This window comes from Rutidosis leptorrhynchoides, chromosome 1, assembly GCF_046630445.1.
Source record: "Rutidosis leptorrhynchoides isolate AG116_Rl617_1_P2 chromosome 1, CSIRO_AGI_Rlap_v1, whole genome shotgun sequence".
In the NCBI taxonomy this organism is placed as follows: domain Eukaryota; kingdom Viridiplantae; phylum Streptophyta; class Magnoliopsida; order Asterales; family Asteraceae; genus Rutidosis; species Rutidosis leptorrhynchoides.
Genome location: NC_092333.1, coordinates 225,074,032 through 225,096,228, shown reverse-complemented (window position 1 = coordinate 225,096,228; position 22,197 = coordinate 225,074,032).

The window sequence follows — 22,197 nt, the reverse complement described above, 5'->3', positions numbered from 1 at the left end:
GTTATATTGTTTTTCATTTTTCCGTGTCTTTATATTGCTATACGCATTTATATACACGGTTTGTAATTTCGGGGTTATTTTCGGGCTTTATATTTTCCATTATATTTCGGAGCTTCATGCTTTCGTTTTCTCTTCCCGACTTTAAGTCAAGCGAATAATGGTCCAAAATTCTTAGGTATGGATTTTGAAATGAACATAATTAATGTTCTAAGAAAGAAATGGTAATGGCACAATCTGACTTGTCAAATTACGAGAATACCTCGAAAAAGACCGAATCATCAAGAAAAATATTTTCTTGATATGTTTAGAGGTTAAATAGAATGAAAGAGTTATGTAACATGGTTCATGATGAGGGTATGATCTGTGAACCTTTATCACGTTCCATTAGAAACTCAGCATGACTTACTGTAATATAATCACATTGATCAAGTGTCATTATATTATACTAACTCATGCTTCAATTCCCAACACTACTTCAAAAACATCCATTTTTCGAAATTTTCAGAAATTAGAAACTAAAATAGTTTCTTTTATGATGTAACACAGATAGCGTGAAGAGATAAATGATTTCAGATAAGAATAGTTATGAAAATATCTTCAGAAATATGGAGGATATTTATAATGGAAGATACGATGATATCTTAGAATTTCTAATATCAGAGGATGATGCGGAAAATCTGTCTGTGAAGGTTTAGAATAAGAAGTAAGATTCTTACTAATGGTTTCAGCAGACACTGAATCATTTGGATTCTTTGAAGGTAGATTTCGTCCTTGTGATTTTTCTACAGCTTCCTTCATACTTTGCTCAACCCGTTTTCCAGTTTCAAACCTTCTCTTTTTCTGTGCTTTTCCAACACATTACTCTTTATCATCAAACTTTTGACTGTTAAAGTCGTTTATAGTTTTTGCTGCTTCATCAGCATTTTTCCAAAATTCGTAGAACTAGTTTCGTAGTTTGGGGTGTTTTTCAGAAACTTCACATTCGAAGTATGTAAGTCTAGAAGATAGATGTTATATATATAACTGTTGTCGTAGAAAATGCTGCGAGATTCAAAATACTGATTGCTAATTCCCGGTGGTTGGTATGGAAATTATTGTTACAAGATGTGGATGAGTACATGATAGGGTTTCAATGAGTATAAGAATTTTTTGAAAGGTCAAGGATTAATAAAGTTGTTTGGTAAATTTACTGCTAATGTGGCGGAACATGAAAGGTTCACCAGTAACAAAACGTATATATCAAGGTTACATTAAGGCTTAATCTGAAAAGTTGAAGTTGACTGGTTGGAAGTGTGATAAAACTGGATACTTTGAAAAGAAATTGCAAGATTATTTTCGATAATAACAATGCTAAAGGATCTTTCACCGTTTTGAAGTCAAAGTATAGCTTTGAAAGATGTAGAGATCTAAGAATGATGTCACTTGTTAAATCTTGACTTGGATTCTGCTCTGTCAATATCAAAATATGTAATTGAATTTGTATGAAAATGATTGTATATCGCTATGAGCATAGTTAATAATTTTTGAATCAAAGTTCAAGAATGTACAGTGTAACATATTAATTGCGAACTTATATATTTCCTGGGTATTACCTACCCGTTAAAGATTTCACAATTAATACTTTGTTCGAAAGAATTTTTATTACCGTCTTTATGAAAATATATGTATGTATATTTTCTTCAGATGTAACACAGATTTAATGAGTTAATATCATATTAAGCTCATTTAATTTTTGACTTGACTTAGAAATGATTAATCTCTAAAACATTAAAGATTACATAATCTTTGCTGAGTATTTCGCTAATGTAATCGATACTTCATTATTTATTCTTATTGATATTCCTCGGTGAAGAATGTTGGTGCTCGTGGAATTTTTGTGAAGCTTACAAGGCACAGATGATGTTTTTTGAAAAGTTTCGAGTATATTGAAATTGAAAATGTAAAATCAATTATGTAATTGATTAATACACTTGGTTTATTATGAAATGGAATTCATGGAGTTGAAACGGAGATTGTAGTAAACAATGGTTAAGTTGTTAAGGAAGGATGTACATCATTGCATATTAGTAATATGAACTAACCGAGTAGTACCTACCAGTTAAGATTCACACGTAATAGCTTAGTACGAAAATATTTATTTTAATTTCAAAATTCATATATATTAAATATACATAAAATTTCTTCAGGGGAAATGAGTTAATACTTCATCGGTTATTGTTGCTAGTATTTCTTGGTAACTACGGTGCGTATGACGTTGATGCTTGTGGAACAGATTGTGAAGTTGAGGTTTGTGATGTGGATGTTGTTGGTGGTGGTAATGGTACTGTTGGTGTTGCTGTCGGTGGTACTATTGATGCCGGTGATGCTGCTGGTGCATGTAACCTTTGCACCATATTCTCAAAAGCCACTACTCGAGCGCGAAGCTCGTTGACTTCTTCTACTACACCGGGATGATTGGCGGTTCGGACGAGCGGATGAATAAGATCCAGAATTTAAGATAGTATATTATCGTGACGAGATACTCTGGAAATGAGAGAGAAAATGGTGTCTCGAACAGGTTCACCGGTAAGTGCTTCAGGTTCTTCGCAAAGAGGGCAATGTGGTGGATGGAAGGGATCGCCTTCTTCTTGTCTCCAATAATTAAGTAGGCTACGAACCCATCCCCAATTCATCCAGAATAGGTGATGGCTGATTGGTTGATCCATTCCGGTTACACTGTCTTCGGAATTCAGGTGAATATCCATATCGGAATAGCTATCGGAGTTTAAGGAATTTGAACTAGATACGAGATCCATCTTGTATAATTAGAGAGATGATTTTTGATATGAAATAGATTATAGAATTTAGATTGGTACTCTTCAATACATAATTTACATATGTATATATAATACCAAAATCCCGTAAATTACGGAGAAATTTTCGGAAGATGGCAGTCGAAGTTTACTGTAATAGATACGCTAAGATATGAATTTTGTCTATACACTATCTATGCAATCAATGCAATAAGACGCGTTTAGACTTAAGATGATAAACATGTAATTTCCGACAAGAAATGATAAGCAAAACTTTTAACATGCAGACACGGTCGAAGTCCAGACTTACTAATGCATCATAACCACTATCAGTTAGACACACTCATGCAAGACCTGGTTTGCTAGGACCAATGCTCTGATACCAACTGTGACGATCGCTCCAAATCCATATGGACGAACACGTCATTTATCGATTTCATTGCGAGGTATTTGACCTCTATATGATACGTTTTGTAAACATTGCATTCTTTTGAAAAGGCACACCATAAATGTATATTTAAATCAAAGGTTTTCGACATCTGATGATTTCTACATATAGACAATCACCGTAATAATAGTTTACAATAGTACTTCTGTTTACAATGCAGTCAAAATAAGATACATGGTGATGATTTGGTGAATGCAACGTTTCCTCGAAAAATATGTCATGTAAGACTCCATGCACATAGCTTGTATAACATATAAGCAAACAGCGGAAGACTTCTAGGGAACCTGAGAATAAACATGCTAACAAGTGTCAACACAAAGGTTGGTGAGTTCATAGTTTTAGTGTTTCGCATAATCTGTATATAAAAGTGGATCACAAGATTTCAGTTGTTTCATCCAGAAACGTTTATCAAAAGTTTGTCAATAGATTCTACATAACAGAGCACCCTGGTAACTAAGCTTTAACGTTATAATGATAAATACCCCATTCGTTTTAATATACGCAAACCAACGTGTCCTTAACTCAAATAACACACTTCCGTTAAAAGGCTAGTGCTCTAGATCGGACGGGGATGTCAAGCCCTATGGATCCATATACTGTTATTCGCGCCCACCAGTCCATATCCTATGTACTGGCAGCTACTTGTTACCAAAGCTAAGGGATTTTCGGTTCAAACTCAGTGTAGAATTAAGTATGTACTTGTATCCATTGCGTTTAAAATAAATTGCATGTATTCTCGGCCCAAAAATATATATTGCAAAAGCAATTAAAAGGGGAGCAAATGAAACTTACCTTAGCAGCACATACAGTTGTTCATCGTAATGTGACCGAAACTAGGTATATCAAATAATCGTAGATCTCAACCTATAGAACATATGTTGGTCAATAAATGTCTATCAAGCTAGGTCAGGTCATAGTGTATCACAATCCTAATGCTCGAGATCGACATACAAAAGTTATCCAAAGTCGTTTCAAAAAGTCAATTTTGACAATAGTTCACAAAACGTGATGTACTTTATATAAGGATTCATTTACCTGGTTGATAATATTCAAAAATCCATTTTATTAATCTCGTAAACAAGTTGTTTAAATATTAATTGCTAATTCAAAAGCAATTCCAATAAACGTCAATCATAATTCAGTTGATCATATCTTTTAATCCATTCATCGAAACTATTCGATATCTAAATGAAAAGTTATTGATTTTTCGCCAGCTTTTCGAAAACATGTATATCATATACCTTTTACCAGTAATATATGTATTTAATTCGTGATTTATTATAAACTGTTTAACGACGAAATTTAGCATACAAACATGTATAAATATATATACTCGAGCACTAGACATGTATACACTATTAATTTATAATAGATAAAATATAAATGCTTAAGTATTAATATTGTGATTCAATATTTCAGAAAAGTACGTAGACGCAACAGAGATGATAAATACTAGGTTTGACTTTACGAGCATTACCCTCGAACAATACCCATAACCTCCTTAGCAATAACTCATAATTTCCTTAGCTCTATCTCGCTCGTAAAACCATTTTGAAAGTGACACGCTCATAACCTCGTCGTAGTATTTTATGTATAATACTAATTAATAATATTAATAATAATATTAATCTTAATAATACTAATAATAATAATAATAATAATAATAATAATAATAATAATAATAATAATAATAATAATAATAATAATAATAATAATAATAATAATAATAATAATAATAATAATAATATAAATACGGAGTAAAATGAATTAGGAAAGAAACTGGAACCCAAATCGAGCTTTTATAGCATTTGGCCTGAAAAAGTACCCCATGCGAGTGCCTGGGATTTTAGTGCAAATCTCATGAACTTGCATGAGCTCATGCACTTGCATGGGTTTTATGCCTATTTCCCATGCGATCGCATGGCCGTCAGATCCAGCTCACATATTTTTTGTTTTCTTGTTTGTCGACATAATTAAATATAATATATATAATATATATAATTTAAATAATCAATTATATATTATATTAAATTCATGTGCATAGTTGACTTGTAATTTTTGTTCCGATGACTCGTACGTTGTCACTCGACTTATGTCCCGATTTCGGTTTCTCGAACGCATTTTCGTACGCTTAGAAAACTCGCAATTTACGTTTCGTGTCAAGTACCTTTGTCAAAATATAGCCTTAAATTATCCCTAAACTATACCACTTAAAGTATATCTTAAACTTTCGAGTATTTTGGTCATTTACTTTTTGTAAATCATCGTCCCGCTATTTGTTAATATATATATATATATATATATATATATATATATATATATATATATATATATATATATATATATATATATATATATATATATATATATATATATATATATATATATATATATATATAATAACAAATCGTTTTATGACCAAGTTAATATATATTTTCAACATTCATAAACACGTTTTAAATATACGTCTCAAGTTATTCATATAATTAATATTCCAACTTATCATATATATTCAAATAAATATTTAAACCAATAAGTTTAATGTACGGTATCAAAGAATTAATACATTGTTACGTTTTCAAGTTATAGTATATATATATATATATATATATATATATATATATATATATATATATATATATATATATATATATATATATATATATGTATCTATATACATATAATTGTTCGCGAATTGTCAAGAATAACCGAAAGGTATTTGAATTTATGAAAGTAGTTCAAAGATTTTGAGATTCAACTTTACAGACTTTGCTTATCGTGTCGAAAACGTTAAAGATTAAGTTTAAATTTGGTCAAAAATTTCCGGGTCATCACAGTGATTAAATTGTATTTTATTATTTCAAATTATTATATATACTTATCTTTATAAAAATTTACAAGAATGGTTCGTGAATCGTCGGGAATAGTCAAAGGCCAAATGAATATATGAAAACAGTTCAAAATTTTGGGAATCAACATTACAGACTCTGCTTATCGTGTCGAAATCATTTAAAGATTAAGTTTAAATTTGGTCGGAAATTTCCGGGTTGTCACAATTACCATCACCAACAATATAACAACGGCTGTTTGGTTTCTTAAATAGCAAAAAGAAACAAAAAAATAGAGACAGAAGCTGTAATCGTAGCAGCTACAGCTGGATCATAACATAACGTTAATAGCTCGTGTGATGGTGGTTATATAGTTGTTTTTGAGTGTCGAGTGAAAATAGAAAATTAGAAGTGGGTTAGTGGTTTCAACGAAGAGAGAGAGAGAGAGAGAGGAAAGAGATAGTGGCTTTGGGTTCGATTTTTCTTGGGCAGGAAATAAGTAAACATTACTACCTCCGTCTCATTCCAATAGGGCAGTATTCCATTTTGGGTTGTCACATTCTGATAGTCCACTTCCATAAATAGAAAGGAAATATGATATTTCATTGGTGGATCTAGAGAGAGAAAATATTTCATTGGTGTAGAAATGAAGTTAGTGAGATTTCCTAAAACTGCGTGTTTTTTATCTGTGGACTATTGGAATGAGACGGAGGGAGTAGTATGTTAATCGTGTTTATTATTCGATTATGGTGATGATGATGGCGGATCAACGGTGGTGTTGGTTGAGGTGGCTCGAGGGTGTCGACGGGTGATGGGTCGTGGTTGATCAAAGGTGATGGTTGTTTCGTTGGTGGCGGTCGTTAAGGATGAAATAGAAACAGCAAAAATAGTATGTAGTAGATAGCGGTTTTAAACGGGTTGTCGAAGGTGGGTTCGAATATAAACATAAAAATACAATCATATGTATTTGGTGATGGGGTTTAGTCGTGGGTTGTAGGTTTCAAGAGGAAGACAAAGTTGGTGGCTCGTTGATCATGGTGGCCGGAGGTGGTTCTTGTGGCAGTGGATCTTGATGGGTGTTTGATGATAGTTGAAGGTGGGTTGATCGAATATGAAGCCGTAGTAGTAGCAGTGATTTGGGTTTTGATCAAAATAGCAACCGGGTGTAGAAGGTAGTGTTCAAACGATGAGCCGAATATAAAACATAAAAACATAGAATTATAAGGTAGTTTGATGGTCTGTGGTATGAGCTGCAACAGAAACCGAACTCAAGCAAAAGTTATGGTTGTTTGGTGGTTTGAAAGTGGGTTGTAAATGGTGATGAAAGGTGATAATGGTGATTCATTCGAACAACAATAGAAAGGCAGTAATGTGTTCATAGTTGAGTTGGTGTTAGTGTATGTGCGTGGTTTTAAGTTATGCATATGTATATGTATTATATATAATATCAATGAAGATAATGAACCTCAATCAAGCACAGAAATCTCAACAATCACTCAATTAGGCACAGTGGTAATATAATATAATAATAATTATAATATAATATAAAATAAAAACGTGTGATTAAGTTAGCCGTCGTCTACTATTTCATTCACGGATTGAAATTCGTACTCCGTTGTTAATCAGTGGCGGATAAAAGTACACCGAAAAATCCCAAATTTTTATATTAGATATATTCAATTATTTCAGTCATTAAATGTGAAAAATCAACCATAAAAAGTCTGTCTATTATTTATTTTTAATTCCAATTAATCTGTACGGAGTATTAAAACTTAGCTCGAGGTATTCAAATATATTTTTAGCAAACTTATAATTGATAAAACTTAATTATGGACCAACGTTTAATTTCAACTTCCCATAAATTCGAGTTTAAACTTGTTTAATATCGATCAAATGACAATTATGTGTTACTGTCGATTACAAAATAAATTTGAAATCACATATATGTATTTAATATACTTCAATTATATATATTGATATATTTTAATAATAATTATTATAATATCATATTTTATTTTATTTTACATAATAAATTCTAATAATTAAATCATATAATATTTCAAATTATATTTTTGAATTATTATTATATATTCATATATTTAAATATATATATGCATCTATTTACAAATAGTGGTTCGTGAATCGTCGAAAGCAGTCGAAGTTAAATGAATTTATGAAACAGTTCAAAAATTTTGAGATTCAACTTTACAGACTTTGCTTATCGTGTGAAAAATATATTATCGTATCGAGAGTTTGGTTTAAGATTAGTCGAAATTTTCCTAGTCGTCACAGTACCTACCCGTTAAAGAAATTTTGTCCCGAAATTTGATCGAGGTCGTCATGGCTAACAATAAAGATGTTTTTCATGATGAATATGAGTTGATAAATAGAGTATTATCATCATTGAGTAATATAAATAAGACAATTCAATTACTCGAAGAGTACGAATGAAGCTATCACTAAATAGTGAAATGAGAAAGACAAGTTTCATCATAACTTTTGACTAGTCATGGTTGAATTCCGGAATTCAAGGGATTTCAAAGAAAATCTTTGTTATCTATATAAGATTTGATTCGTCAGTGATTAAGGAAATTAAGATCTCTTTAATTAAATGCGGTCATCTGCCTCGATTGTTCTGTCGGATATTTCCATTATAAATTTACCTCTTCCATTTTATTATTCTCACCATTCCTATACTTTCTTCCTTAATCCATACTTCTAAAGATTGTAAAAATGCTTAATACAGTACTGATCCTTGTCCCTCTTCTGACAATCTCTTCTATCTTCCTCCTTCTTCATCTACCACCAGAGCAATCTGTTAACTTCTACTATTACCTTGGGTTTCTAGTGTTTTTCATTCTCCCGTATATTTATGTTGCTATCCGCATTGATATACACGGTTTGTAATTTATGTGTTTGTGATAGGCTTTATATTTTCCTTTATTTTTCGGAGCTCCATGCTCTTATTTTCTCTTCCCGACTCTAAATCAAGCGAATAATGGTCCAGAATTTGTAGATATAGAGTTTCAAATGATCATAATGTTCTAAGTAGGAAGGAACGTAATAGCACGATTTGATTTGGTAAATTACCAGAAATCACGGAAAAGATAGAAATATCAAGAAAATATTTTCTTGCTATGTTTAGAGGTTAAGTAGAATGAAAGAGTTATGTAACATGGCACATGATGACGTTATGGTCTTTAAATCATCATGTTCCATTAGAAACTCAGCATGACTTACTGTAATATAATCACGTTGACCGGGCGTCATTATATTATACTAACTCATGCTTCAATTCCCAACACTTCTCCAGAAATCATTCATAATTTAAACTCGAATTTTAAAGAAATTTAGAAACTAAAATAGTTTCCTTTATGATGTAACACAGATAGCACGATGAGATAAATAAATTCGGACAAGAATATTTATGAAAATATCCTCAGAAATATCGAAGATATTTATGATGATATTTTCAGAATTTCTAAGATCGAAGGTTGATGAAGAAAGATTTTCCACAAGATTTAACATGAGTACGGAGAAAGATGTTCTCTAAAGATTTCATCAGATACAGAATTATCTGGATTCTTTAAATATAGGGTTTGGTCATTGTATTTTTCCTCGGTCTCATTCATGGTTTGCTCAATCCGTTTTTCAGTTCCAAATCTGAGCCTTTTCAACACACCATTCTTTAGTATCAAGCTTATGGCCATTAAGACCATCAACAGTTTTGCTGCTTCATCAGCATTCTTATCATAACTGAATCATTGGTTGTCAATCTGAGGTGTTTTCAAGAGTTTCGAAGGATTTGAACGTAGATGGTAATCGTCAAGATACAAATGAGATTTAAGATGAAATCAAGTGGCAAAACTGAAGAAATGTTTAGTTTCATATGTTATAATCAATATTTTAATTCATTTTAATTGTCCAATGTTAATAGTCCACAGTTAGTAATTCAATAATTCATATATAGTTTAATATATAATATTCGAATTAATTAATACGTATCGTGACCCATTGTATACATGTCTCAGACTCGATCACAACTCAAAGTATATATATTATTTTAGAATCAACCTCGCCCCTTTATATGCTAACTCGAGCATTACCGCAATATAGAGTGACTTACGGTTATTCAAAATAATATATATAGATGATGTCAATATGATATGTCAACACATTGTATACGTGTCCCGATTTATCCGATGATATTTAAAGTGCGTAAAATAAATAACAGAAATTAAATAACGATAAATAAAATTGCGAGAATTAAAATTGCGATAAATAAATTGCGATAATTAAATTGTGATAATTAAAATGTAATAGGGAATTAGGAACAATTAGCTGGGAACAGTTAGCTAGGAATAGTTAGCGTGAATTCTTAACAGAATTTCTCATAGTTAATTTATTTGTTTCTAACAAATTTTATTTTGTCCAATGTTTTCTTCATTATGCCACTTGTTGGATTCTGATATGTCAAAATCCAAATATGAAATTGAAAGAAAATGGTTATTCTGCGGTGAACGGATACGTATATCTGTGGATGTAAGTAGAATAGTAAATGACTGTTGAATCAAAATTGAAGAATGTACAGTATAACATGTTAAAATGAAATCTAAATATTCCTCGGGTATTACCTACCCGTTAAATATTTTCACCATTAACAGTTTGTACAAAAGAATCTTTAATTACAATCTTCATGAAAATATACTTACATATATATTTTCTTCAGATGTAATCATGGATTTAATGAGTTAATAGGATATTAAACTCATATGATTTACGGTTAGAACTAGAGTACATAATCTCTAAAACATTAGAGATTACATAATCGTCATGTCGAACGAAGATAAATGAGGTAGAACGATATGTAGAACGAAGATCATACTCAAAGTATAGATCATGATATTGAGGCGTGTGATGTTGAGGCTTGTGTTGTTGGTGGTACTGTTGGTGCTGGTGATGCTGCTGGTGCTCGTAAATTTTGCACCATATTCTCCAAAGCCAATACTTGAGCGCGAAGCTCGTTGACTTCTTCTATTACTCCAGGATGGTTGACGGTTGGAACGAGCGGATGAATAAGGTTTTAAATTTGAGATATTATATAATCATGACGAGATATTCGGGAAATGAGGGTGAAAATGGTGTTTCGGACTGGTTCGCCGAAGAGTGCTTCAGGTTCTTCGCCAAGAGGTAAATTCGGTTGGTGGAAAGGATTACCTTCTTCTCGTCTCCATTGATTAAGTCAACTACGAACACATTCCCAATTCATCCAGAATTGATGATGGCTGATTGGTTGATCCATTCCGATTACACTGATTTCGGAGCTTGAATTGAAATCCATATCGGAATAGCTGTCAGAATTCGAGAAACTCGAACTGGTTGCAGGATCCATCTTGTATAATCAGGGAAATGATTTTCGATAGGAGATAGATTATAGGACTTAGATTAGTATTCTTCAATACATAATTTACAAATGTATATATAATACCAAAATCCCATAAGTTACGGAGGAATTTTCAGAAGCTGTCAGGCAAAATTTATAGTAACAGACATGCTAAGATATGAATTTATCTATACACTATCTACGCAATAGGTGCAGGAAGACGTGTCTAGAGTTAGGAATGATAAGCAGGAAATATTCCACTAGGAATGATAAACAAAACTTATAATATGCAGCTAAGGTCGAAGTCCAGACTTACTAATGCATCCTAACAACTATCAGTTAGGCACACTAATGCAAGACCCGGTTCACTAAGACCACCACTCTGATACCAACTGTGATAGCCCGTCCTAATCCACCTGGATGAAGTCATCAACATTTGGTCCCATTGCAAGGTAATGTCCTAAATATACCTTGAACGACTCCATGTAATATTCTTAAAATGAGCAAATGCACAGCGGAAGATTTCTTTCATACCTGAGAATAAACATGCTTTAAAGTGTCAACCAAAAGGTTAGTGATTTCATAGGTTTATCTTAAACAATCATTCATTTCCATAATTTTAATAGACCACAAGATTTCATTTCCATTTCTCATAAACATCATCTTATATCAGGCATTTCGCACTGCATAGAGATAAAAATTATTCATATGGTGAACACCTGGTAATCGACCTTAACTAGATGCAAATAGAATATCCCCATCATTCCGGGACAACCTTCGGACATGATAAATTCGAAGTACTAAAGCATCCGGTACTTTGGATGGGGCTTGTTGGGCCCAATAGATCTATCTTTAGGATTCGCGTCAATTAGGGTGTCTGTTCCCTAATTCTTAGATTACCAGACTAAAAAGAGGCATATTCGATTTCGATAATCCAACCTTAGAATGTAGTTTCGATTACTTGTGTCTATTTCGTAAAACATTTATAAAAGCAGCGCATATATTCTCAGTCCCAAAAATATATATTGCAAAAGCATTTAAAAAGGGGGCAAATGAAACTCACAATACGATATTTTGTAGTAAAAATACGCATACGACGGAGCTAAACAATGCAGGGTTGGCCTTGGATTCACGAACCTATATCAATTATATATATTAACACATTGTAATCGAACAAATTTATATACTATTACTATTAATGATATATTTGTTAATTTACTGAATTATATGTTTCATTAATTAATTAACTATATTTATTTTATAAATACTTAATATATAATATCAATGTAGTTAGGTTATATGTTTTAACTATATTTTTATAAAAATATTATTTCTTTGTTAAGATAATAATTATAGTAATACTACAATAATGATAACCATAATAATATTAATAATGATAAAAATGATAAATTTATTAATAATGTTACTAAAAATGATAATTTTTCTAATAATAATAATAATAATAATAATAATAATAATAATAATAAAAATAATAATAATAATAATAATAATAATAATAATAATAATAATAATAATAATAATAATAAAAGTGTACAACCTTTGAAGAAATGAGCTTTAAAAATAAAATTACGCCTCCGCCCAAGCTCAAACCCGAAACCTCTCGATTAAACCAAACAAACCACTAAACCATTGCACTGCTCTATACTTTCTCTTTCGCGTTTAAAATATATAACCTGAGCGAAAGTATTATGACTTCATCTTCATCATAAAATCATAACACCCATTATCATCATCATTTAATAATCGTATAATCATCATCATCAAAATCAAAATCAAAATCAAAATCAAAATCAAACCGTAACCACCATCCAATTACCATTGTGATTATCATAATCATAATAATATCACGGTTATTATATATTCTCTATAACATTCTATACACTTCATCTAACGTCATCCCTCATCTCTTCTTCCTAATCAATTAGTGGTTTTTCATCTTCTTCACTCATAACCATCATGATTATCATCTTATCACCTTCAAACACCATCACCATCATCATCATATTATTTCGTTATCCTCTCCACTCCATCATCTCTTGTTAATCATCATCATTCTTAATGTCGTTTAAAAGAAACAGCACAACAAAATAATAATAATAATAATAATAATAATAATAATAATAATAATAATAATAATAATAATAATAATAATAATAATAATAATAATAATAATAATCACGCAGCTGTAGCTGCAGGTCCAACAACAGTGTAGTGGTTTAATGAGGTATTGAAGTGGGTTTGTGATGCAGTCCCAATACGAGCATAATCATAACAGCCCAAAGGAAAATACTACGGCCCAAGCAAAACAAAAACAAAAAAGATCACAGCCCAACAATTGTGTCTGTGTTTTAATTCGGGACTAGAAAGGAACATAGCAGCTAGATTTATTTAGATATTTTTGGTTTGTGAAAAGCAAGTTGTGTGGGTTTATTCTCATTAGCCGACATCAGCAAGTTGCAACTTATTATTACGTTCCTGTATCATCATTATCAATCGTGATAATCATCATGGTTTTCTCGTCATTACCATCACCAACAATATAACAACGGCTGTTTGGTTTCTTAAATAGCGAAAAGAAACAAAAAAAATAGAGACAGAAGCTGTAATCGTAGCAGGTGCAGCTGGATCATAACATAACGTTAACAGCTCGTGTGATGGTGGTTATATATGAAATGTCCCGCTCATATTGATTATAAACGTTCCATATTAATTGATTTCGTCGCGAGGTTTTGACCTCTATATGAGACGTTTTTCAAAGACTGCATTCATTTTTAAAACAACCATAACCTTTATTTTATCGATAAAGGTTTAAAAAGCATTACGTAGATTATCAAATAATGATAATCTAAAATATACCGTTTACACACGACCGTTACATAATGGTTTACAATAAGAATATATTACATCAAAAATAAGTTTCTTGAATGCAGTTTTTACATAATATCATACAAGCATGGAGTCCAAATCTTGTCCTTATTTTAGTATGCAACAGCGGAAGCCCTTAATAATCACCTGAGAATAAACATGCTTAAAACTTCAACAAAAATGTTGGTGAGTTATAGGTTTAACCTATATATTATCAAATCATAATAATAGACCACAAGATTTCATATTTCAATATACATCCCATACATAGAGATAAAATTCATTCATATGGTGAACACCTGGTAACCGACATTAACAAGATGCATATAAGAATATCCCTATCATTCCGGGAAATCCTTCGGACATGATAAAAATGAATTCGAAGTACTAAAGCATCCGGTACTTTGGAGGGGGTTTGTTAGGCCCAATAGATCTATCTTTAGGATTCGCGTCAATTAGTAGATCGGTTTACTAATTCTTAGGCTACCAAGCAAAAGGGGCATATTCGGCTTCGATCATTCACCGATATAATGTAGTTTCATTTACTTGTGTCTATTTCGTAAAACATTTATAAAACTGCATGTATTCGCATCCCAAAATATTAGATATTAAAAGTCGAACTATAACTCACTTTCACAGATTTTTACTTCGTCGGGAAGTAAGACTTGGCCACTGGTCGATTCACGAACCTATAACAAATATGTACATATATATCAAAGTATGTTCAAAATATATTTACAACATTTTTAATACGTTTTAATGTTTTAAGTTTATTAAGTCAGCTGTCCTCGTTAGTAACCTACAACTAGTTGTCCATAGTTAAATGTACAGAAATAAATTGATATATATTATCTTGAATCAATCCACGACCCAGTGTATACACGTCTCAGGCTAGATCACAACTCAAAGTATATATATTTTTGGAATCAACCTCAACCCTGTATAGCTAACTCCAACATTACTGCATATAGAGTGTCTATGGTTGTTCCAAATAATATATATGGATGGGTCGATATGATATGTCAAAACATTTGCATACTTGTCTATGGTATCCCAAGATTACATAATATTTTAGAATACATGTATAATACAATATAAGTTAGCTAGGATATGATTTGTATAGAATTGTTACAATATTTCCCGTAGCTACAACAATCAAAAAAAAATATTCAATCTTGTTTTACCCATAACTTCTTCGTTTTAAATCTGTTTTGAGTGAATCAAATTGCTATGGTTTCATATTGAACTCTATTTTATGAATCTAAATAGAAAAAGTATAGGTTTATAGTAGGAAATATAAGTTACAAGTCATTTTTGTAAGAGGTAGTCATTTCAGTCGAAAGAACGACGTCTTGATGACCATTTTGAAAAACATACTTCTACTTTGAGTTTAACCATGATTTTTGGATATAGTTTCATGTTCATAAGAAAAATCATTTTCCTAGAAGAACAACTTTTAAATCAAAGTTTATCATAGTTTTTAATTATCAAACCCAAAACAGCCCGTGGTGTTACTACGACGGCGTATATCCGGTTTTACGGTGTTTTTCGTGTTTCCAGGTTTTAAATCATTGAGTTAGCATATTATATAGATATAGAACATGTGTTTAGTTGATTTTAAAAGTCAATTTAGAAGGATTAACTTTTGTTTGCTAACAAGTTTAGAATTAACTAAACTATGTTCTAGTGATTTCAAGTTTAAACCTTCGAATAAGGTAGTTTTATATATATGAATCGAATGATGTTATGAACATCATTACTACCTCAAGTTTTGTGGATAAACCTACTGGAAATGAGAAAAATAGATCTAGCTTCAAAGGATCCTTGGATGGCTTGAAAGTTCTTGAAGCAGAATCATGACACGAAAACAAGTTCAAGTAAGATTTCCACTCGAAATAAGATTGTAATAGTTATAGAAATTGAATCAAAGTTTGAATATGAGTATTACCTTGTATTATAAAGATATCTTACTATAAATAAGAAAGATTTCTTGAGGTTGGATGATCACTTTACAAGATTGGAAGTAAGCTAGCAAACTTGGAAGTATTCTTGATTTTATGAAACTAGAACTTATAGAATTTATGAAGAACACTTAGAACTTGAAGATAGAACTTGAGAGAGATCAATTAGATGAAGAAAATTGAAGAATAAAAGTGTTTTTAGGTGTTTTTGGTCGTTGGTATATGGATTAGATATAAAGGATGTGTAATTTTGTTTACATGTAAATAAGTCATGAATGATTACTAATATTTTTGTAATTTTATGAGATATTTCATTCTAGTTGTCAAATGATGGTTCTCACATGTGTTAGGTGACTCACATGGGCTACTAAGAGCTGATCATTGGAGTGTATATGTAACGACCCTGGATTTTCCAACGTTTATTTATTAATAATTGTTATTATTAATACGTGTGATAAGACGAATGTATGTTATTACATTTACATGTTGCCATGACAAAACGTACTTGACTTTAATTGCCCGAAACGTCTTTGTGACACCCGGAACTTTCACGAATAATATTTTTAGATATTATTTACATTCATGATTAGTTTTATTAATCATTTTAATTAACTATGGTGATTAGTTAGTTACATGGGCTTTAATTGGATTCATTTGTTAATTACACACAACTTGGGCTTTTAATTGAACATGGGCTTATAAGCCCACCCTACCTTTTAAATGGACTTAATTAGCCCATAAGACTTGTAAGTATTACTTGTATATGGCAACTAGGTAGTTAAGGAGATAAGAATCTAGTTCACTCATAATCCCCATGCATAACCATTCTTTATCCAACTTTTAAACTTTAACACATGAATAACCATTAAACACTTGCCTTCTCCCTTTCTTTTTCTGCTGAATGCCGAAGGCTTAAGGCCATGTGGGGGAGTTCAAATCTTTTTTTTCATTACTACTTCACTCACATTCTCTCATTCAAACTCACACACACTTATCTCTCATTTTTCTCTCAACCTTTCCTCTCTTTTTCTCTCTAGTTCTTGTAAGTAACTTGAGACAACTCTTTCTTCTTTTCTTCTTGCTAAAACCGAATTCATACATGCATAATCATCATCATTCTTTGTTTGATTCATCTTTTATTACTTGTAGTTTGATTACTTTGTTGTTGTTAATTACTTACTAGCTTTCAAGAATCAAACTTGTTAGTTTGATTCTTCATTTTATCTTGTTAAAACAAGAACAACAAGAACATATACTTTCAAGTTATGTTCTACATTTGTTATTTTTAAAAGCTTTATGTTCATGTGTTGATAAACTCATACTTGTAACTCATGTTAGTAAACTTTAAAAGTTTACTTTCTTAAAGATCAAACTTTGGTTTAAATCTTTAAAGTATGAACAACCATGAACAAATTACATGTTTACTTAGTTTACTTCTTCCACTTTAATTTCATGTAATTAGTTTAAATGGTCAAGTACTACAAGTTAGTCTTGATCTCATTAATCTTGAACTAAAAGTCAACCTTGAAAGTTCAAGAACACACAAATAAGTTTTCTTTAAATATAACTTTGTATACTTATGCTTGATCTAGACTTTTGGGTCTTGGATCTTCAAGATCTAACTAAGAACCATGTTCTACACCTTAAGATCTTGATTAGTTAGTTTATTTTCAAGTTTAGAGTTCAATATTTCTATTATAGTTCATGTAAGTGTCAAACCTAAGACTTTGATATAACTTTGGTTCATCAAACTACATGCAACTCTTAAGTGAGTTGTGCTTCATGTCTTAGACTTGCACTAGGGTTATGATGGTCAAGACTTGGTTAAGATGATGTAGATACATCAATGAGTTGTACACTTGAAGCTATATGCATCAAGGATGAGAACCATGATGAACATCAAGCACCAAGACCACCGGAACTCACTTAAACTTACTGTTTCTGTCCAAACCCTACTGACCTGCTGTTTCTGTAACAGACCAGTAGACCTGGGCTACTGAGACCATGATTTTTAAATATAACTTTTTGATTAGATAACTTTTCATATAGGACTCGTCTTAATCTGAGTTACGGTTTAGGATTTATGGCCCTCCGATCGTCACTATTTCCTTTTAACGTTGTGCAGAAATTTCAGACCTACTCGCACTTAAACCGTCACCACGGTTAAACAAAGACGAGTTTGCTTCTGTAAATTTTACCACAACTAAAGGACTCATATACGGAGCCATGGTCACTGGTCTCACCTTAATTCAGTAAGGGTAGAGGCCGTGGTGACTGACTGAAATCAGCCTTTGTTTTAAACTACTTTCATAAACGAAACTTACTTTACGCCCTTTGTTTGATGATGAATGATGATGACCCTTAAGACCTTATTTACATACTTTTAAACCTATTAAGATGATTTACTGACTTAGTACTATTTGCCTTAGGTTGAGGACCTTCGGACCGATTACTTGCAAACCTTTTCCGAACCGACTTTACGACTACATTATCATTGTGAGTTATAGCATTCCCTTTTTACTTTAACTTATTTTGGGAACTGAGAATACATGCGGATTTTATGTTTTACATACTAGGCACGAGTACTTAAACTTTATATATGTGTGGGTTATACAATGGCATAAACATTCCCTTTAGCTCGGTAACGTTTAATCATTGGTTTTTGAACCGTGAACGCGAATCTTAGATATGGATCCATAGGGTTTGACATCCCCACTCGGGCTAGTATGAAATGTCCCGTTCTTATTGATTAAAAACGTTCCATATTAATTGATTTCGTTGCGAGGTTTTGACCTCTATATGAGACGTTTTTCAAAGACTGCATTCATTTTTAAAACAAACCATAACCTTTATTTCATAAATAAAGGTTTAAAAAGCTTTACGTAGATTATCAAATAATGATAATCTAAAATATCCTGTTTACACACGACCATTACATAATGGTTTACAATACAAATATGTTACATCGAAATCAGTTTCTTGAATGCAGTTTTTACACAGTATCATACAAACATGGACTCCAAATCTTGTCCTTATTTTAGTATGCAACAGCGGAAGCTCTTAGTATTCACCTGAGAATAAACATGCTTTAAACGTCAACAAAAATGTTGGTGAGTTATAGGTTTAACCTATATATATCAAAATGTAACAATAGACCACAAGATTTCATATTTCAATATACATCCCATACATAGAGATAAAAATCATTCATATGGTGAACACCTGGTAACCGACATTAACAAGATGCATATATAAGAATATCCCCATCATTCCGGGACACCCTTCCGATATGATATAAATTTCGAAGTACTAAAGCATCCGATACTTTGGATGGGGTTTGTTAGGCCCAATAGATCTATCTTTAGGATTCGCGTCAATTAGGGTGTCTGTTCCCTAATTCTTAGATTATCAGACTTAATAAAAAGGGGCATATTCGATTTCAATAATTCAACCATAGAATGTAGTTTCACGTACTTGTGTCTATTTTGTAAATCATTTATAAAACCTGCATGTATTCTCATCCCACAAATATTAGATTTTAAAAGTGGGACTATAACTCACTTTCACAGATTTTTACTTCGTCGGGAAGTAAGACTTGGCCACTGGTTGATTCACGAACCTATAACAATATATACATATATATTAAAGTATGTTCAAAATATATTTACAACATTTTAATATATTTTGATGTTTTAAGTTTATTAAGTCAGCTGTCCTCGTTAGTAACCTACAACTACTTGTCCACAGTTAGATGTACAGAAATAAATCGATAAATATTATCTTGAATCAATCCACGACCCAGTGTATACGTATCTCAGTATTGATCACAACTCAAACTATATATATTTTGGAATCAACCTCAAACCTGTATAGCTAACTCCAACATTCACATATAGAGTGTCTATGGTTGTTCCGAAATATATATAGATGTGTCGACATGATAGGTCGAAACATTGTATACGTGTCTATGGTATCTCAAAATTACATAATATACAATACAAGTTGATTAAGTTATGGTTGGAATAGATTTGTTACCAATTTTCACGTAGCTAAAATGAGAAAAATTATCCAATCTTGTTTTACCCATAACTTCTTCATTTTAAATCCGTTTTGAGTGAATCAAATTGCTATGGTTTCATATTGAACTCTATTTTATGAATATAAACAGAAAAAGTATAGGTTTATAGTCCTAAAAATAAGTTACAAGTCGTTTTTGTAAAGGTAGTCATTTCAGTCGAAAGAACGACGTCTAGATGATCATTTTAGAAAACATACTTCCACTTTGAGTTTAACCATAATTTATGGATATAGTTTCATGTTCATAATAAAAATCATTTTCTCAGAATAACAACTTTTAAATCAAAGTTTATCATAGTTTTTAATTAACTAACCCAAAACAGCCCGCGGTGTTACTACGACGGCGTAAATCCGGTTTTACGGTGTTTTTCGTGTTTCCAGGTTTTAAATCATTAAGTTAGCATATCATATAGATATAGAACATGTGTTTAGTTAATTTTAAAAGTCAAGTTAGAAGGATTAACTTTTGTTTGCGAACAAGTTTAGAATTAACTAAACTATGTTCTAGTGATTACGAGTTTAAACCTTCGAATAAGATAGTTTTATATATATGAATTGAATGATGTTATGAACATAATTACTACCTCAAGTTTAGTAGGTAAACCTACTGGAAGTGACAAGAAATGATCTAGCTTCAAAGGATCTTGGATGGCTTGAAAGTTCTTGAAGTAGGATCATGACACAAAAACAAGTTCAAGTAAGATTTTTACTCGAATTAAGATAGTTTATAGTTATAGAAATTGAATCAAAGTTTGAATATGAATATTACCTTGAATAAGAAAGATAACCTACTGTATATTCTTAAATGATTACTTGGAATGGATTAGAAAGCTTGGAAGTAAATTAGTAAACTTGAAGGGATTTTTGAAGTGTTCTTGAAGTGTTCTTCCTATGATGATTATAGCTTGATTCTTGAAGTGATTTTTGATGAAGATGATGATTAACTACTGTAAAAATACGTTCATAATAGTGTGTGTGTGTTGAGAGAGAATTAGAAAGAGAATTGGAAGTGAAATGGAGTGAATGATGAGTGGTAATTGGTGAGTGGTGAGTGGGGTTAAAAGGAGTTCTAGTTAGTTGACTAGCTCATGGTAGAAGTTAAAATTGATTAGTCATACATGACATAATCAAGAGTGGAATCCCATGCTAGTTCCTATTGGTATATACCCATAGTAAGTACGTTTTGAAGCTGTGTATAATACGGGTAAGAATACGACTAGAATTCTTGATGACAGAAAAGAATGGGAAAGTAACTGTAACCATTTTCGTTAAGTATGAGTGTTTTGATATATGTCTTGAAGTCTTCCAAAAGTATTTTAATACATCTAAATACACTACATGTATATACATTTTAACTGAGTCGTTAAGTCATCGTTAGTCGTTACATGTAAGTGTTGTTTTGAAACCTTTAAGTTAACGATCTCAATTAATGTTGTTAACCCATTGTTTATTATATCTAATGAGATGTTAAATTATTATATTATCATGATATTATGATATATTAATATATCTTAATATGATATATATACATTTAAATGTCGTTACAACGATAATCGTTACATATATGTCTCGTTTCGAAATCCTTAAGTTAGTAGTCTTGTTTATATGTATATAACTCATTGTTAATATACTTATGGAGATACTTACTTATCATAATCTCATGTTAACCATATGTATATCCATATGTATATTGTCATGTCATTTTTACAAGTTTTAACGTTCGTGAATCACCGGTCAACTTGGGTGGTCAATTGTCTATATGAAACATATTTCAATTAATCAAGTCTTAACAAGTTTGATTGCTTAACATGTTGGAAACATT